Source organism: Dasypus novemcinctus, chromosome 5, assembly GCF_030445035.2.
Source record: "Dasypus novemcinctus isolate mDasNov1 chromosome 5, mDasNov1.1.hap2, whole genome shotgun sequence".
Taxonomy (NCBI): Eukaryota; Metazoa; Chordata; class Mammalia; order Cingulata; family Dasypodidae; genus Dasypus; species Dasypus novemcinctus.
In genome coordinates, this window is record NC_080677.1 from 18,079,809 (window position 1) to 18,098,021 (window position 18,213).

The 18,213-nt window shown below is 38.7% G+C and overlaps 1 protein-coding gene and 1 non-coding gene across 8 annotated transcripts in view; one reads left to right on the plus strand and one right to left on the minus strand.

The window, feature by feature from the left end:
* SUGCT (succinyl-CoA:glutarate-CoA transferase) overlaps positions 1–18,213 on the minus strand; it is an 808,774-nt gene that overhangs the window by 535,233 nt on the left and 255,328 nt on the right. The window lies entirely within an intron of this gene.
* TRNAV-CAC (transfer RNA valine (anticodon CAC)) lies at positions 10,241–10,312 on the plus strand. The gene has a single exon. It is a non-coding gene; the product is annotated as a tRNA-Val (tRNA).

The window sequence follows — 18,213 nt, forward strand, 5'->3', positions numbered from 1 at the left end:
TCCTAAACCAGCAATTTAAATTTCTAATTTCTCAAGTCTAGAAAGAAAAAGAATAAGATGCCATCACTGAAGCAGACTGTATCTCAAGGGTTCAACACAGTTGCTAGGAGTTAACACATGCATAGTGAGTACCCACTAGTCAATCTCTTGCTGACCAGGAAAGCAGGGCGGAAAGGAAATGTTTATAGACTAAGAAGGAGGGTAAGACAAGGGGGAAAAATAAGTATTTGCAAGTTTGAGGATCAGCCAAAAAGATTCTGCTCTTCTGCTCTTGATGGAATTCTGTTGAAATGCCATCATCCGTACAAACATCGATGGTTCTTTTCCTTTGTTTATTTCTAAAAATGTCCATGGCTGAAACATCAGATACAGTTTCAAAGGGGTTTCTTATTCCTCAGGTTTGGAAAGACCTGGATTCCAGTCCTAAGTCTGTCACTAATTTGCTCTGTAATCCTGGGCAGCCCATTCTGTGAGATAATATGCTGTTGACTATTACATATGACTATCATGAATTATCAGTACAATTAATTTACATTATGCTAGTAATGATTATAAGAGCTGTGAGTGAATGAGCTAATGATACTTTCCAATAGCTATAACAATAATAACTTTAGGAATGAACAGATCCATTTGGATACACTTTTGAAATACACCTGGGAGTGAATGGCTGCTGTGAATGTGCAGGTTTGGGTATGAATAGGGAACTCACTCCATAGCTTTGCCTTCCCAGCTAGCTTTAAGAAAAAGCTTAAGCAAAGTTGTTTGCCAACAGTCATTGCTTCACATAGAAAGACACTTCCTTAAAGCATCAAGATATTCCAGGCTAAGGAAGAGCAACTTTTAAGATATCAGGATCTTCTATTAACTGCTCATTTGCCACAATTAGAAAGTGTGAATATAAATAGCAGGTCTCCCAAAAGTCTTATAAAAGATTCTGGAAAACGGTTACACTTTCCACAGAGCCCACCACTCTGATTTACTCAACATCTAGTAACTGTGAACTAAATAGGGGTGTGCTTTATTATTAATTGCTCTGTTTAAAAAAAAACAGAGTATGCAAATTAGCAATTTGTATTTCATTTTCATTCCCACGATTTTATTTCATCTATAAATTCCCCATTGTCGTCTTTCATAAAGTCAGAAGTTTTGTCTGAGTGATCTCTCAGATTTCCTTTATTCTCTGTTATTCTGTTGATTTATGAATTACAGAAAGGCAGTTTTCAACTAAGTATGAAGTCCTTAGTGGCAATTAGAGCTGCTCAAAAATTAAGAAGTCTCCCTTGAGAGAAGCGAGTTCCTTTGAAATGAATTGGAGCGGAAGTGGGATCTTCGGCATGTTCTTTCTCAGGGATTTCCTGTACCAGGTGAGAGACGGAATAATTTCTTCTAACCAGGGCATCTACAGTAAATAGTAAAGCACAAGTAGTTCTTCCATGTGCTCTACTTTTCCTTCTTAAACCAGTTTTCCATATTTCTTGCACTCTAGTATCAAGTAAAACTGTCCATGTTCACTCTACCCACAAATCTGTTAAATTTCATTACATCCCCTCTGAGGCTGCATTCAATGCTGGCCATGAGCCAGGGTAGCAGGCACTCACATGTGATCTTTGTGAAGGTTAGGTTCATTTGTCATCTTGGCTAGGTTATGATGAAGGTTACATTCATGTTTGGCTAGATTATGGTGCCCAGTTGTTTGGTCAAGTAAACACTGGCCTGATTGTTACTGTGAGGGTAATGTATAGATGGGTTTACATGGATAATCATTTGATTGCTTCGACAGCTGATCACATCTACAATCAACAAAGGAGACTGCCCCTCAGAAATGTGTGAGTCTCCTCATCCAATCAGTTGGAGGCTTTAAAAGCCAGAACTGAGATTTCAGAAGTCAGAGAATTTCCACCTCTACTTTAGTCATCCAGCCTCTCCTGGGAATTCAACTTCATCTTCTCTGGAGTTTTCAGCTTGTTGCCTGCCCTACAAAATTTGGATTTATCAACCCCTACAATTGCATGAGCCAATTCCTATAATAAATGTGTGTGTGTGTGTGTGTGTGTGTGTGTGTCCTATTGGTTCTCTGGCTCCAGAGAACCCTAATACAATCTTCATAGTAACCCTTGAGCACCAACTCAGGATTTTAATACAGGTCTTTCTTACACCCCATTCTTCTCCTTCTGCTTATATGATAGTCAAAACAAAACAAAACAAAACAAAAAGAGCACAGGCACAATGGTTTTGCTTCAAGTGTACCTTTGTTTCCAGAACCTTTCAACATTCCACTGGCCTATTCAGAGGGATGAATCTACATTGAGTCCAAATTCCTTGCCTGGTTCCTAAATGAAACCAGGTTTCAGATAATACAGAGCCCACAATTTTACAAATTTAGTCTGGCTTATTTTTCCTTAAACAACTAGCACTGCTCACAGTAGTAGGGCCTCCCTGACATTTTCTTATACACTTCCAAGATATTTCAAAAGCTCTTTCTTGTTGATTTATAATTTCACTAGCCAAAAGAGCTTAGTCCTGCACCCTTAGAAATTTCATTGTGTACTTGCTCTTCCAGATTATCTATAAACATGTTTACTAAAGAGGTCCAGCAGAAATCCCTGGAGGGACCTCACTGATTACATGTCTCCATCAACAGCAGGCTCACACATCCTACTTTTTGTTTCCTCTATTAATACCTACATGTGACAAAATGTTCCCTCTAACACCATGGTAACACAACTGGAATAACCTTTGTTGTGAAGCTTTGTAACAGACTACTTGAAAGTCCAAGTACATTACTTTTGTTGTTTTTTCCTGTTGCTTATTTGCTCCTTCAAACAACTAGAGCATATTGTAGAAAAGAGGATACTTTTACCCAACCATCATACTAAGTGGTCAATGATCCTACAACTTTTGGAGTCTACCCATATGAATAAGATTCACCAGTCAATAAACTGTGGGGTCTCCTTAGAAGATTTCCTTAGAATGAAGAACAATGGAATTCACTAGTCCTCTGTCAAGGTGAATATTGAGTACAATAATTTATTTCCCATCTTGGTACATTTATTCTGTTCCATTTCTTCAGACCCTTGTAAGAGATGCCATAAAGTTTCAGCAGTTTACTTATATTCATATGCCAGTAAGGTGGAACATCCTGTTCTCTTACCTCTGTTTGATCTAATACTGCATGTCTCCCCTCTTTGCTTAAAAAGACATTATGACAGTGGGAATTTCTATGTTTCAACAAAGACCAAAGCAAAGAATTCATTGAGTCTCTAGATCTCCTTTTTTCCCCCTATGAGCACATCTTTTGCACCCTGATCATCAAGCTGTCCCACAGATTCTCCAGTTGACCTTTTGTCTTTCATGCCTTAAAAAAAAGCTTTTGTTCCTGGATTGCAGTCCTTTTATGCTGTTTCTTGACTTCCTTTATAGCCTGACTGGCTTCTTACTTACACCTGATCTGTCACACTTTGAGGCTATCCCTGGTCTCAGTTCAGCAACCTTTTGCCTACCCACACCACCCTCTCATTTTTGCTTCTTTTACTTTATGAGAGGGAAGCAAAAGTTTTTATATAAGCTGCGTATCTTTGTTATGTGACATATTTTCCCGTCCCTCCATTCATGTTTTTAAAGCATTTCCAGGTTTTCTACCAGTTACTGACTTTTTAATATGTTATTTTCAGTTGTAACTTAATGCACACATTGATTTGGTCACAGTTTCATTCTCTAAAACTAATAATGTGATGGGATTTAGAATTGGTTTTGTTGTTGTTGTTGTTGCTGCTGTTGTTTTTGTGTGACTTTCCCTCCCCTTCAGAAGGTTGAATATAATTGAGCTGTGAGCGCCATTACAATAGCTCCAGATCATTTCTTGTACTAGTCCCTTTCTAGTCTCAGAACCAAGTTTGACATTATTCATTTCTTCCTTAATTCTAAAGTTTCTTGTCCTATAATACAAGCATTTCTATGAACTCTTCTTTCAATCTCTGGGTGTCATTTCCCTCATAACTACTACTTGGCCTTATTTCCCAGTGTTCTCAATATAATTTCAAAAATGTCTACCCTATTCAGTTGGTCTTTGGCAGCGGTTCTTAACTTAGGATCCAGGGATGGATTCCAGGAGATCTGAAATTAAATCATAAGCAAAATCATGTGTATGTGTGTGGGTATACATATGATTTTCTTAGAAAAGATTTCATCGCTTCCATCAATTTCTCAGAGATCAGTGAGCCAAAAAATGAAAAAAATTGCCCAGAGAATTTATATTTGTCCAGAATTCTTTTGTACATTTTTGCCAACTGTTTCTATTATACTTATTCTGATATCACTAATGTTATAAAATGTTATCATCCCATGAGTTCATCTGTCCTTAAAATTCCTATAGATTTTCTAAGTACCATTTATCCTGTTACCCCTAGTTTCTCTTTTTATCAATGCTCTGAAAGGAAAAGTGTATCTGGATCCTTTCTTGCTACCAATAATTCTATCCATTCATTTTTCTTTATGCTTCTAGCGTTTGGAAATGCAATATGCATTTAAACATCTGGGGTTTTGCTTTTCTACAAAACTATTGATTGTCTGTTTAGATGGATGGATTGTTTTGCCCATCCTCATCTCCTCCCCACATACCCAGAATCCTCTTCTAGCTCTCCTCTTTCTGTACCCCACCACCATTACCCTAGCAGGGTCTCTATCAGTTTGAGTTTCATGCTTCCTCTGCACTTATCAACTTTCTCCCAATTTTTAGGTTAAACGCTAAACTTCCACTTAACAGATTCACTACACACAGAGCTCATTTTCTGGCCCCCCACATAAACACAACACCTCAATGCACCATTATATTTGCTGAACAAACCTCAGATTCTTTTGCAATCTACACAGTAAGACCATTATAAGTTTGATTCCCTACCCCCCAACTCCTTTGAACTAGGGGTGAACTTACTGATTTGACTTCTTGCAATAGAAACAAGAATGACATCGTAGGGAAAATAACATCCGAATGCTTTTTAAGGTTTCTTATAAATGTTTCTTAAACAATTACTAAAAAGTATATATTAAAATTGATTATGTAAAAACAAAAAGATCCAATGCAGATACCAAATATCTAGTAAGAAAAATGAGTTTATCTTAAAGATACATAGCACTTATAAATCTTTAATATTTTAGGCCCTCTTGAATTTTGAGGCAACACACTAATGCAGTTGCTGTTATGTGAAAGTTTCCATCATTCTTCATCAGCAGAGTATTTTCAAATGAAACCACAGGGCTACTTATGATGGAACTATAAAGATAACTACTAGATGTTCTCAGGATGAAAGATCCCTGCAGATTTCCTGGCAGTAGCTTTCTGATGCCGCTGCTAACCAGGTAAAGTTACAGTAACCCCCAAAGTATAATTACAGCTATTCAAAGCCTAGAGTTCCTCTCTGAGCCAAAAAGATCATGCCATGGCAATAAAGATAATAAAGAACGGGCAATGTGGAACTTTGGTGATTTGGCAGTTTGCATTTCAGATTTTGTTTCTCTTTAGAAATCCTACTTAAATCAGTGATTAAGATCCTGAGCCAGCCTGTGATACCGAGGTCCCGGGAGATAGGAACAGAGTTAACAAATGTGTTGCAGTCCATCACCATTTTGAACACGGAGGGGAATTTTCATTGGGAATTCCTATGTGGGTTGTAAGGAGAACTTCTCCCCCTGTTGCAGTCCTAGGACCAATGTCCTCTCTCCTATTCTCCTTACCTACCCATGCTGCCCTCACTGGCACGTCCGAACCATGTAGGCATTTGCCAGGCTGAGGACAAGGAAGACTCCTCCATGAGTCGGAGCTCACCTCTGGCAGAGAAAGACCATAGGAACAGAGGCCGCTACCTCAGTTGGTGGATTGGGTTTTAATGGCTGAGAGATAGAACTATCAGCAACAGGCCTGGGATCTCTGGGATGGGCACAGAAAGGGCGATAACAGCGATACAATACGCGCCACACTCTGTGCCACATGATTTTTGTACAGTGTCTCCCTGAATCATCACCACAACTCCTGAGGCAGGTAGCGTAGCCGCCTCTATACAAACTGGGGCTCGGTAAGATGGAGCAATTTGCCCAAGATGTGGCTGACTTCATCAGGATGTATGTTGCTGTCTCTGGCAGCGTCTAGAATCTCAGAAGCAACAAGTTCAAGGAAAGGAGGGAGGGAAATTCAATAGCAAAGGGGATGGTGGGGTAAGATCCTACAGCTGCCAATAGGATATTTAGACCATGGCTGAGAATGAGACTGAGCATTCTAGGCTTGCTTTCCATAATTTAGACACTGCTTTAAGAAATGAAATTAATTTTTAATAAAACTCCTTAAAGTTAAAATTCTGCAAAGTATAATTCTGCTCCTGGTTATCAGGAGTCCCATCATAATAAATTCTCTGTAAACCTACAACTGCTCTTGTAAAAAGAATACATAAAAAACTATTAAGACTTAGAAGTAAGTACTATGGTCATATGGTGACCTTATTTCAAACAAAATAAAATGACATTTAAGCTAAAGTCATATTGTTTTCACATCAATATGAATATTTACTTGGCTAAAACTAATCAAATTAAATATTTTCCATCCATTTAATAATATTATAGATTAAATGCCCTTCCCCTTCACCTAGGATAAGGAATACACATATCACAGAACAGTACTTTATGACTTGTTTTCTACCCTTGTTAACTGAAACAGATGAAAAACCACATCAGACTCAGGAAGGAGGGAGGAGAGTTTGGCAAGGGGTTGATTTATTTCAAGAACTTATCTTCAAGCTGGGCATCCAGCAAAAAATAGGATCTTCTGAACCATAGTCCTTAACCTTTTCAACCCTCTTTTCCTAACATGCAGAACTAACTAGTTGTCAGCAGGCCCTTTCCTAGGAGCCTCATACATCTCTGAAAGCGTATCAACTCCCTCTGGATGTTACTTCAGTAAATGTCCCTATATTTATTACCTTCATGGCAAAACTAACTCCCTACCAGAACACTCTTGGGAAATTTCTTTCTACATGGACGTTGGCTTCATCTTTATAAAATCACCCTTGAGACACCCCAAGAATTCAAAAAGGTCCAACTTTCTTCAACAATCACATAGAGACTGATGCTAATTTCAGGATATAGTCTTGTTTCCTTTCTGTTCTCAATAATTTCTGCAGAGATCAAACCCGTGCTCCTTTTCTGTGTTGCTGTGCTGAGCAGCCCAGGAGGATATTCACTCAGTAAGCCAGGGAGAGCTTCTGCAATGGATTCTGTGTTAAGGTTATATAATGACAGACTAACCCATGCAGCAGGGGCTTGAAGAAGGGGAGGGGCAAGGTAGGAGTTCCGATTCAACAAATTGAAACTCTTTCCCAGGAATCTCTCTCTAGGACTTGGAGTCCTAGAGAAAGGTGGTTTTACTTTAAATAACCAACGTGTATATCAGTAGCTCTAAGGCTGGGGAGGAAATCACCTAATAATGTGATCCTATTCACAGGTTCTTCCAAGTCCCCATTGAAAAAATGCCATCCCATTCCCAGGTTACAATACTGACATCTAGTGGATCCATGGTGCAATGACAAAAAGGATTTTACATGTACTCTTAAGCAGAGCTTAAAATGGGAAATTTTAGGTTTTATATGTTATCAGAATAAAACTCTTAAAAACCATGAAACTACACAACACAAAAGGTGAACCGTAAGGTAAGTTATAGGCTATAGGTAATAGAAATATAATATTATTTTATCGATTGTAACAAAAGTACAACATAATGCAAACTAAGTGAACCTATAACTACTCTGGTTAAAAAAAAAAAAAGAAAAAGAAAAATTTAATGTGCAAACGATCACCTGGGAGCCTTATTAAAATGCAGATTAGGGTTCCGTAGGATGGAATTGAATCTACATTTCTAACAAGCTTCCAGGTGAGGAAGGTGATGCTATTCCACAGAAGGCAACTTTGAGTGACAGGATCCTGAATATTTTGCACCTGCTTTTACCCTCAGGGGAGGGCTACTATAAAACAATTTCCAGGTTAAAGTGAGGTCAAATGAATTATTAATGTGATTTCCAAGAAAAAAAAATTTTTAAGTTCCTAACTCAGCTAGCCCACTCACCACACTTAGTCTCATGCCTAAGTATCCCTGCACCAGTGCTCCTTTTTCTAAATGCCAGAATCAAATCTAAGAAGGAAAAGAAGATACATCATAGCCATATTTATATACAGACATGGTATGTTCAAGTCTCCAAATACAGGTTCACCTCAGCACTTAACGTCGTACAAGTTTTCTTTCATTATTACTTCATTTGCCCAACAGTGAATCATATTACAATAGTAATGTGTGCCGTATCAGAACATAGTTCTTGTTCCCCCAGGTAATCTGCACCTGAGCTGGGAGCCATCGGGGTATTGTATAAGTGCTAAGCACACCTACTCAGAATTTCAACAAGATTTGCCCCAGACACCTCTAAGAACAGAACAGGATGTGGAACTACATCCAAATCCAACAGTTTCAAGAATCCAGCCCTAGGTGATTTAGCCAAGCCAGAGTTTTGACCTCCAGGCAGCCGCCAGGCCAGACTCTTAGCTGTGAAGTACCATGAGGGCTCCTCCCAGAGGTGTTCTCCAGCGCCCCACACAAACCCCTCTTGCCATTGCCTCCACCACAGCTGGATGAGATCCCTTTCTTTGGTCCACAGTTCTAAGAGATATCAACACTGAAGAAAATCAAGCCATCTTTTTCAAAGTGTGCACGCACACACACATGCACAAAACCTGCTTTCTAGTCCAGTAGAGTCCTTCATTAATAGTTGATTGATCCCAATGGATGTGTCATGATGATGGGAACGAGTGTTGTTGGGGGGGGGGGAGAGGGGGGGGTGGGGGGGTGGGGTTGAATGGGACCTCACATATATATTTTTAATGTAATATTATTTCAAAGTCAATAAAAAATAAAAAAATTAAAAAAAAAATAGTTGATTGATCTAGGACACTTTTCTTCAAATTATTTTTAAGCAGTAGACTCTCTTAAAAAGAAAAAAAAGTGGAGCTATTCTGGTTGTAATGGGGTTGGAATACTGGGAGATCGGCCTCTGGCTTTCACCCCAAACTGTCTCCAAACCCGTGTTCCTGAAGGCCCTTCACCATGCCCCAAAAACTACTCCTTCCCACCCCCTGCCACCACTCCCCCAGTTCAACATCACAGAAATACAGTTTGAAAACCAGAGACCATAAGTCTCACAATAGCCAAAACCACCCCAGCTCCTACATTGCTGAAAGATAATATTGTTCTCATTAACTAGATGGGGCTCGAGATAGCTGTTCCACTATAACTTGAGTTAATTATGATTCTAATACAATTTTAGCATATGCAATCAGAAGATTTATTCAAAAGATGTACACCCTGATTTCCTGAAGGAAATTTGCTTTTAAGTCATAATTAAGAATCCTTGTGATGAGTAAACAACAGAATTGTTTATACCTAGTCAATTGCTCTTGGCAGTCCTAAAGGAGAAATTATGTAGAGGAAAATTCACATAATTCTTCCTCAAAAGTGGGATGAAGATAAAAAAACAAAATTATACATGCTTGTGTAATTAAGTAGCATTGTATCATCAACCTATACAGCATCATGGGCTGAGTCCCCCTGCCTACGTTAGAATCCCAGTTTCACCACTTACATGTGACCTTGGGCAAGTTACTTTATTTCTCTAGCCTCAGTTTCCTCATCTGTAAAGTGGGGATAATAGCAACACCTATTCCACAGGATTGTTGTGAGGATTGAATCAATTTATGTAAATTACTTAAATGGCACAGAGTAAGCATTCAATACATTTTATCTCTGATGATGAATATAATAATATGAGTAATGACTTATTCTCATTTAACTGAATATTCAAAATGGCATCTGACTCTTTGGGATAATTGTAGCCAACTTTGATAGGCATAGAAAACATGCAATCCCATCAATTCTGCAATATGAAAGATAAAAGAGAAGCTAATAAAATACTAAAGAATTGCAAATTTATTCCTTAAGACACATTGCTTTTCCTTGTCCCTCCTTCTATTTCACCTACTAGTGAAATGCACTAAAAAGGCCAAATTTGTCAATACTGGACAATTCTGATTTTTAAAAATCTCTACAGGTCTTAAACAGCCATAAGTATATTTATTCTTTGTGCAAGGTGCATTCTAATTTCATTTAAAATTAGGAATTTTGTTTTAAATTTAAAAAGCAGAATCCATGGAGCAGATGGGTATAGCTCAGTGGTTAAGCATGTGCTTCACATGCACGAGGTCCCAGGTTCAATCCCTGGTACTTACTAAGAAAAAAAAAAAAAGATTAAAAAAGCAGAATCCTTTCTAATGAGAAGCCCAGAGAGTGGCAACTATGATAGCAGTGGCTGGCACCTCTACTCTAATTGCATCTGCCTCTTGTTCTGCCCAATGACCTTTAGTCTTAAATTATTGCAAAATCCTGGCCAATTGGTTCCAAAGAAACAATTTTCAGACAAAAGGTTTGGTTTTGTTCTTGTTTGGAAAAAAAAAAAAAACAAATTCATAAAGATCAAGGCACAGGCAAGAAGACGTAAAGCAAATGTTCAAAAGCTACCTACCCAAGATCTAAAATGGAATGGGGGTGGAGAGAAACTCAGACAATTTCTGTATTAATTTACCCCAAAAATCAACTTTTGACTATGCCAACTTGTCCGTGCTAAGTAATTCAAGTTTGCCAAAAATCGCTAAGGTGGAATATAATGTATTTAACTATGAACTGCTCTTCTTTAGCCCAACAAATCTCTGGATATCTTTGTTTTGTTTTGCTTTGTTTTTATTAGAGAAGTTGTAGGTTTACAGAAGAATCATGCATAAAATACAGAGTTCCCAAATACCACTTGTATTATTAACTTCTTGCATTGTGTGGTACATTTGTTACAACTGACGAAAGAACATTTTTACAACTATACTATTAACTATAGTCCATGGTTTACATTAAGATTCATTGCTTGTTTTGTACAGTCCTATGGGTTTGTTCATTTGTTTTTCTGGATTTTTTAATGGATAAACATTATCAAAGTTTATTAAAATCTTGAGTTTATGAAAACAGGTATTGAAAATATTCTTAATTTTTCTCATTTTTTAAAACTGAGGGGGAAATTGCCACAACTTTTGGCTAGCAAAATGGCAAGTATGTATACTTTTCATGGAGAAATTTTCCCATCTTGTGGACTTTTTAGAGATTACTTCTGAAAATCATTTTTGCCATGTTTCATTTTGTTAAATATGAATTTGTACTAAATCTGAATGAAGTAGACAGTTCAGTAAACTGGAGTCCCTATTTCCTTTGATAATTGAGTTGTGCTGCTATCTATGTTTCTTCTCAAACCGTATTTCCTTCAGTAATGCTATATTTGACAATGCTTCAATATCACGATTTTTGAAAATTGATGTTTTTAAAAAGAAAAATATTACAATATGTTGTACTCTTTTTTTATCTTAATAAAAAAAAACTGAAGTAGAAATTCCACTAAAGATAAGAAAGAAATTCAGCTATGTATCTTTATTTACTCTGCCCCTAAGTATACTATCTTACCATAACTACCATCTTATCAAACTATTTTATCCATAAACTATCTCTAGGGGTAGTTTTCATAGTGATTTGTAAACTATTATAATTCTTTACAAAGTTAAAATTATTGGTTCAACTGCAACAAAAATAATAGGAACCACTATCAATTGAGTGTTTACTAGAGTTAGGTACTGCACAGAGCACTGAGCATACTCTATCTCATTTAATTCCTTCAACATGAGAAACAAATATCACTCTCTTCATTGTGTAGGAAGAAGGCAACACTTGTCCATGATCTCACAGGTAGTAAGTGACAAAGCCAAATTATAAGCCCAGGTCTGTCTGGACTCTCCCCACTGTGCCTTCTCAATTGCCTCTGAGTTCCTTGCAATCAGGGCTTCCCTATCTGGAAGACTTCAGGATCTATCACAGTGTCCTCTGCATGAGGAGGCTCAAGAAATTGTTGCTTAATCGACTTATCAAGAGTCATTGGAAAGTAGTGAATTGAAACCATAGTGGAAGGAATCCTCCAGTTGCCCCATAGTTCAGAATTCAGACACTTCTGTAACAAGGTCACTCAACATGTTTGATATCTTCTAGAATCATAAGAAATAGACCATCTGTCAAAGAAATGATGGTAAAAGGCTAGAAGACCCATCTGCCAAAGAGACCAGAAGATAGGCATCCACAATGAATCAATCACCGAAAGTTTGGATAGAGGGTGAAAGGAAACAAGCTTTGAAATCTTAAAACCTGAGGTCCAATCTTGGGTCTTTGATTTTCTAGCTATGGCCGTAAGATATTGCTCAACCACCCTAGATTCACTTTCATCATATAAAGCAAAGACAAAAATATTAACTGCTAACAGAGCCATTGTCAAGGTGAGGGACTTTTACAACAATGTGTGTGTGTTAGTAGTGTATGTCCAATGATAGCAGCATGATTATTACTGTTGTTAACAATCTTTCAATTAAATTAACTGTATACAATTGCCCACCTGTTTTACATGTTTTAATAGAACTGTACTTTCAAACTTTAGTTAATGCCTTAGCATGACTGTGGTAAAAAAAAAAAAAAGTCACAAGGAAAGATATATATTGTTTAGATTTTGGCTTTTAAAAAATCCTTAACATGAGTTTTAAAAAAGATTCCCAAGGTTACCTAATCTTCCATGATTTAACAGCATTTTGACATTTCTTACAGAATGATAGCAAAGTGCTGTATCTCTTCAAACTTGGAATTTACTGCCTGTCTGAGTCTCTGCCTGTGCCAAATTAAATATGCAGTACAATGTCCTTATCAGAAATAATACAGCACAGTTTCCTGCTCTACTTTTTGGTTTAATATGCCCAAACTGAAACAAAGAAGGCATGATTTTATTTAATCATTAAGTAACTGTATTCTCCAATCTCTTGAATTAGAAGCTCCTCTAGAAAAAAATCACCTTATAAATTATCAGGCCACTTAAAGGGAAAATTTACTGTAAAGGCTCTGCATTTGAAGGACTTAAGGAAGAACATAAAAGAAATATTGTTATGGGTGAATTGCTCAGAAAGTCAACTCCTCCTAGCTATGTGCCAAGAGCCCAAACTCCTGGGGACTCAGGGTGCTGTGAAAGCCCTTCACCTGTCTGGCCTAGACGGGACTGTACAATAGATGAGGGAGTGCTTTTGAGGAGTTTGGTGATATAAGAGCACAGAGAAACAGGATGATAGGTAGCAAGAGGCATGGCCTGAGGGTCCAAGAAGATTGTCAGATTTTTTAAGGCGAAACATATGCTCCTATGTTTATCCACTGATAGATAATACAATCATAGAGGAGTAATATTTGTAAGAAGGCAAAGGTGGAAAGGGACAAGTTATCCATTGTGACAGGAGGGAACACAGTGAACTGGATTTGAGTACAACATGTAGGAATTTGGAAGATGCAGTAGGAAAAAGACAAAGTAGTTCTCTCCTGATTGTGTCAGGTTTTGGTGAAATAAGAGGCATAGTATTCAGATAAGGGTGAAGAGGGATAGGGAAGATCTGTGGAAAGAGGAGATGTTATGAAATATCCTCTTAGAGAATAAATTATGTAGGCCAATGTGGTAAGAAAGCTGAGTAAAGCTGAGGGACCACTGGAGATTGCTCCAAGTTGGGAGGGAGACCGTCAACATGGCAGTAGATTTGTTCCTAGTTACATCCACTGTCTGGGTATAGCCATGGAATATAGGGAGTAGTAAGTCTAATCCACAGTGTGATTGTGCCAGATGAGTAAAAGAAGGTAGTGCAGTAATTGATAATAATATAGTTCTAGAACTTTATTATTCCTAGTGCAGCATCAGTATCACCTGGAATCAGAATTTGCATTTTAACAAGATCTCCAAATAGTTCATACATACATTATTTGAGAAATACCTGAGTGGGAGTCAAGTGAGAAGAGGAAAAGACCACTAAGACAGAGAGGAGGGTGAAGAAATAAGGGGCCAGAATGTTGCTGGGTCCTCTATGTGGATTTTAGGGTCACTAAGGTTGATGACGGAAGAGATGACTGGGTCAGAGGAAGAGACATATGGGAACAAGTGTCCAGATGAAGACAGGTGACTTGAAAGGCTTAAGGTTCTGATGGTGATCAAGGAGAAGGAGTGGAAGAAATGTGGGGATAGTTCTGGAACTCTTCCAGGAGAAGTGGATAATCAGTTCTGGGTGTAGTCTCAATCTCTATGTCTCTTGGTCAGTTTATGGTGGTCAGGAAGCAACATTATAGCTGGATGGGATGTGGTTTTACTAGGGGCAGGTGTAACTCTGAGGGCTCCCTAAGTCCTCAGGGAGTGTAGAGTGGGAGATGGATAGTCTTATCAGGAACACAGAGAGCTTAGAAGATGTCTTCTAAATCCACACACCAGCACACTCCTTAGCATTGGATTCCCCTCATGTGAAAAGCATACCATTAAGCACTTGGGGTAAAGGTAGGCACCCAAAGATCTGTGCCTCCCAAGGGCACATAATTACTCTGTAGGAAACCAAAAGGATTTTTTGCTCTTGAAAAGGAAGAAAGAGAGTGTTAAGGGACCTCAGAAGCCAGAAAAGAGAAGGAAGAAGGAGGACCAGAAAAATGGAGATTTTATACTATTGAGCCAGCAAACTCCTTGGTAACAGCAAAAGGATATTTTAAGAAATGTGATGCCTCCTGTTCTCAGGTTGTGTTTTGTCTATTAAAAAAGTTCCTCCACTATTCTTCAAAATATTCAGTAAAGACGCTTATCTTCATGACCTTATTTGTGAGTGGCTCTTCTATAGAACTGAAGAAAGGATGGATGTCAGTGTGGGTGACAGTGGGACAGCACATCCTCATACCCGTAGGAGTCCAGAAAACAGAGGAGGACCTGAGAATATAAGCAATTAGGAAGTTGAAGAAATTTGGGAGAGAGTTTTAGATATAAACAGGCTACAAATTTAGGGATATATCTAAGGGGATGAGGCCCCCACTGATATCTAGCCCCCACCGATATATAATAAAATATATTATTTTTGAGGACTGGCTATCTGCTATTTAGAAACACTCCTCTCCTGCCCCTAAAACTTTTCAACTTTTATAAATGCAATTTTTTAAAGGGGAGGAGCATTGAACTGATACCAATGTATTGAAGGGGGCATTGTGTAATTATTAATCCCTTAGGCTAGGTGCTTCTAGGGTACAAGGTTCAATGGTAATGGAAACTGACGCATTGAAACTCAAATTTTATTTTTAAAAATATGAATTCTCGGCAAAGAATCCACCAAAGTGTTCAGTAAGTAGCAAAATGATGATCTCATTTCTTCTACTTTTGTTTAGTTAACTAATTCTCAAAAAGTTGGCAGTGAGGAGCAGATGTGGCTCAAACAGTTGGGTGCAGACAATGAGCAAAAACTGAACAGACTAATGAGCAAAGACAACAAGCAAGACAATGAGCAAACAATGAGAAAAAAATAACACGAGCAGGGAACGGATTGTGGCTCAAGCAGTTGGGTGCTTGAGCCAAATGGGAGGTCCCAGGTTTGGTTCTGGTGCCTCCTAAAGGAAAAAAAAAAAAAACACAGAAATAAGCAGACAAGAAAAAAAAATTAGCAAAAAAAAAAAACCAAAACAACAAGCAATGAGCAAAAACAATGCACAAAAACAATGAGCAAATAGATGAAGGAGCCATCTTGGGGGTGGGGAGGATGGAAAAAAAAAAAGTTGGCCACCAAAGGCTAGGAAGGAAAAGAGAACAAGTGGATAGTCAGCCTGGAAGGTAAGACTTGGGCATTTATTTATTTATTTATTTTAATTATTTATTTATTTATTTTTTAATTTACATTAAAAAAAATATGAGGTCCCATTCAACCCCACTGCCCCGGCTCCCCACTCCCCCCACAGCAACACTCTCCCATCATCATGACACATCCATTGCACCTGGTAAGTTCATCTCTGAGCATCACTGCACCCCATAGTCAATGGCCCACATCATAGCCCAGACTCTCTCACGTTCCATCCAGTGGGCCCTGGGGGGATCTACAGTGTCCCATAATTGTCCGTGAAGCACTATCCAGGACAACTCCACGTCCCGAAAACGCCTCCACATCTCATCTCTTCCTCCCGTTCCCCACACCCAGCAGCCCCCATGGCTACTGTTCCCACACCCATTCCACATTTTCTCTGTGAACATTGGATTGGTTGTGTCCATTGCACACCTATGTCAAGTGAGGGCTTAGATTCCACATGGATACTGGATGCACTCCTCCCGCTTCTAGTTGTAGACACTCTAGGCTCCATGTTGTGGTGGTTGACCTTCTTCAACTCCATGTTAGCTGAGTGGAGTAAGTCCAATAAATCAAAGTGTAGGAGCTGAAGTCTGTTGAGGCTCTGGGCCTGGGTGTCATATTATCAGTCCAGAGATTCAAATCCCCTACATATATTTTAAACCCAGCACCAACTACAATTCCAATAAAGTAGCATGCAAGTCTTGTGAAAAGAGATCCCCTCTGAGTCCAATTCCATCACGCAGAAACACCAGCTCCAAAGAAGGGCCATCTGTCATGGCAGTGAACCCCTTCTGCCATGACCATAGAACCCGTGGGTCTCTTTATCCCTCAAAAGAACCAATACCTGGGGTTGTATCTACCTTATCTGTCTCTTAGACTCTGTTCAGTTATACATAGGGGTATTCCTTGTGACAACCTCCAGACTCTTTTTTAGAGACTCACAGCCTTATAATCTCATTTCTCCTTTCCATTTCCCCCTTACATTAGGTCAAACTGCTTCCCGAAGTCATGTTATTATATGTAGACAGGTATATTCTGCTGTTCCGCATTGAATCTTTAATTCAAGGTCATTTTCTAGTTGCTTCTTCAGCTGGTATGTGGTAGTGATCCCTCGGTGCCAGGGAGGCTCATCCCCGGGTGTCGTGTCCCACGCTGGGGGGAATGCATCACATCTACACGCTGAGTTTGGCTGTGAGAGTGGCCACATTTGAGTAACATGAAGGCTGTCAGGAGGAAACCCCCAGGCACAATGCTACTCTAGGCCTTGTTCTTATTGCAGGTGTATAGGCTCAAAAGTGTAGCCATTAGTATCAAGAGCCCACTGTTGGGCCCTCCTTCCTTCCTGGTTCTTGCCGTTGCACCTGGAGGATTGCCGCTGCTCTCCCAGGGCCCACAACACTGACCCCCGGCCAGGAGCCCAGTACCCCCCCAGCTGTTGTTTTTAATTGTTTCCGCTATGAGTATATATAGACATTACCATATACCCTGGGCATATGCCCTGTATAACTCCCTGTCAACCATATATATCTTGTCAATAACATCCCATATCAGTATTCCTCCGCTGCCATTGTTGAACCACTCTGTGATCCAAAACTTCCCGTAAAGTGAATCCCAACATAATGTCAGCTTCATAAGAGTCTTAGATCACCGAAATTCATATATACAATATACGGTATTTCCCCAGATCCACCATAAAACCTTTTCCCTTCCACAGCAATAATATTTTAACTTATTCATATCATATTTCCTGAAACTGATGTACAGATTCCGAAACTATAGTTTTCAAACAAGGTAACATTTGTGCTTACTATGTGGTCCATACTTTAGGTTGTACAGTTTTCTAAATTTTTTAGTTATCCTATGTTTTGTCTTATGGATTTCATTATTAGTCTGTCATCCCCTATATGTTTTTGGTGTAATATTAGCTGTTTTATATTCATCCTCGTGTACTCTCACATAACTCCTCTTTTGCCCCCTTATTTACCTTTGTTCCATCCATTGCACATCCATTTTCCCCTCCCCTTAGGGCCCACAACGCCTGCCAATCTAATGCCCTGGGAGCCGTCCTTTCTCACGAGAGATACAGTTCTCTCTATTCGACGGCATTAGACTTGGGCATTTATATAACAACACAAATCAGGGATCACTATTTTTAAAAATTTACATTCAAGGTCTATGATCTTTCAGATAGGGTTTAACAAGAATTGAAGAGAGGGCTGAGCACCTTATCTAATTCCTAGGACCATAAGGGTCTTCCATTATAGACTTTCAGTTCAAAACTCAGACAACTCAAATTATATGCAAAGCCATAATTATTATAGAAAACTGAATTATAATTATCCTGGCACTCACCCATAAAAAATATTCCTCAAGTCTATTTTTAAAATTGAA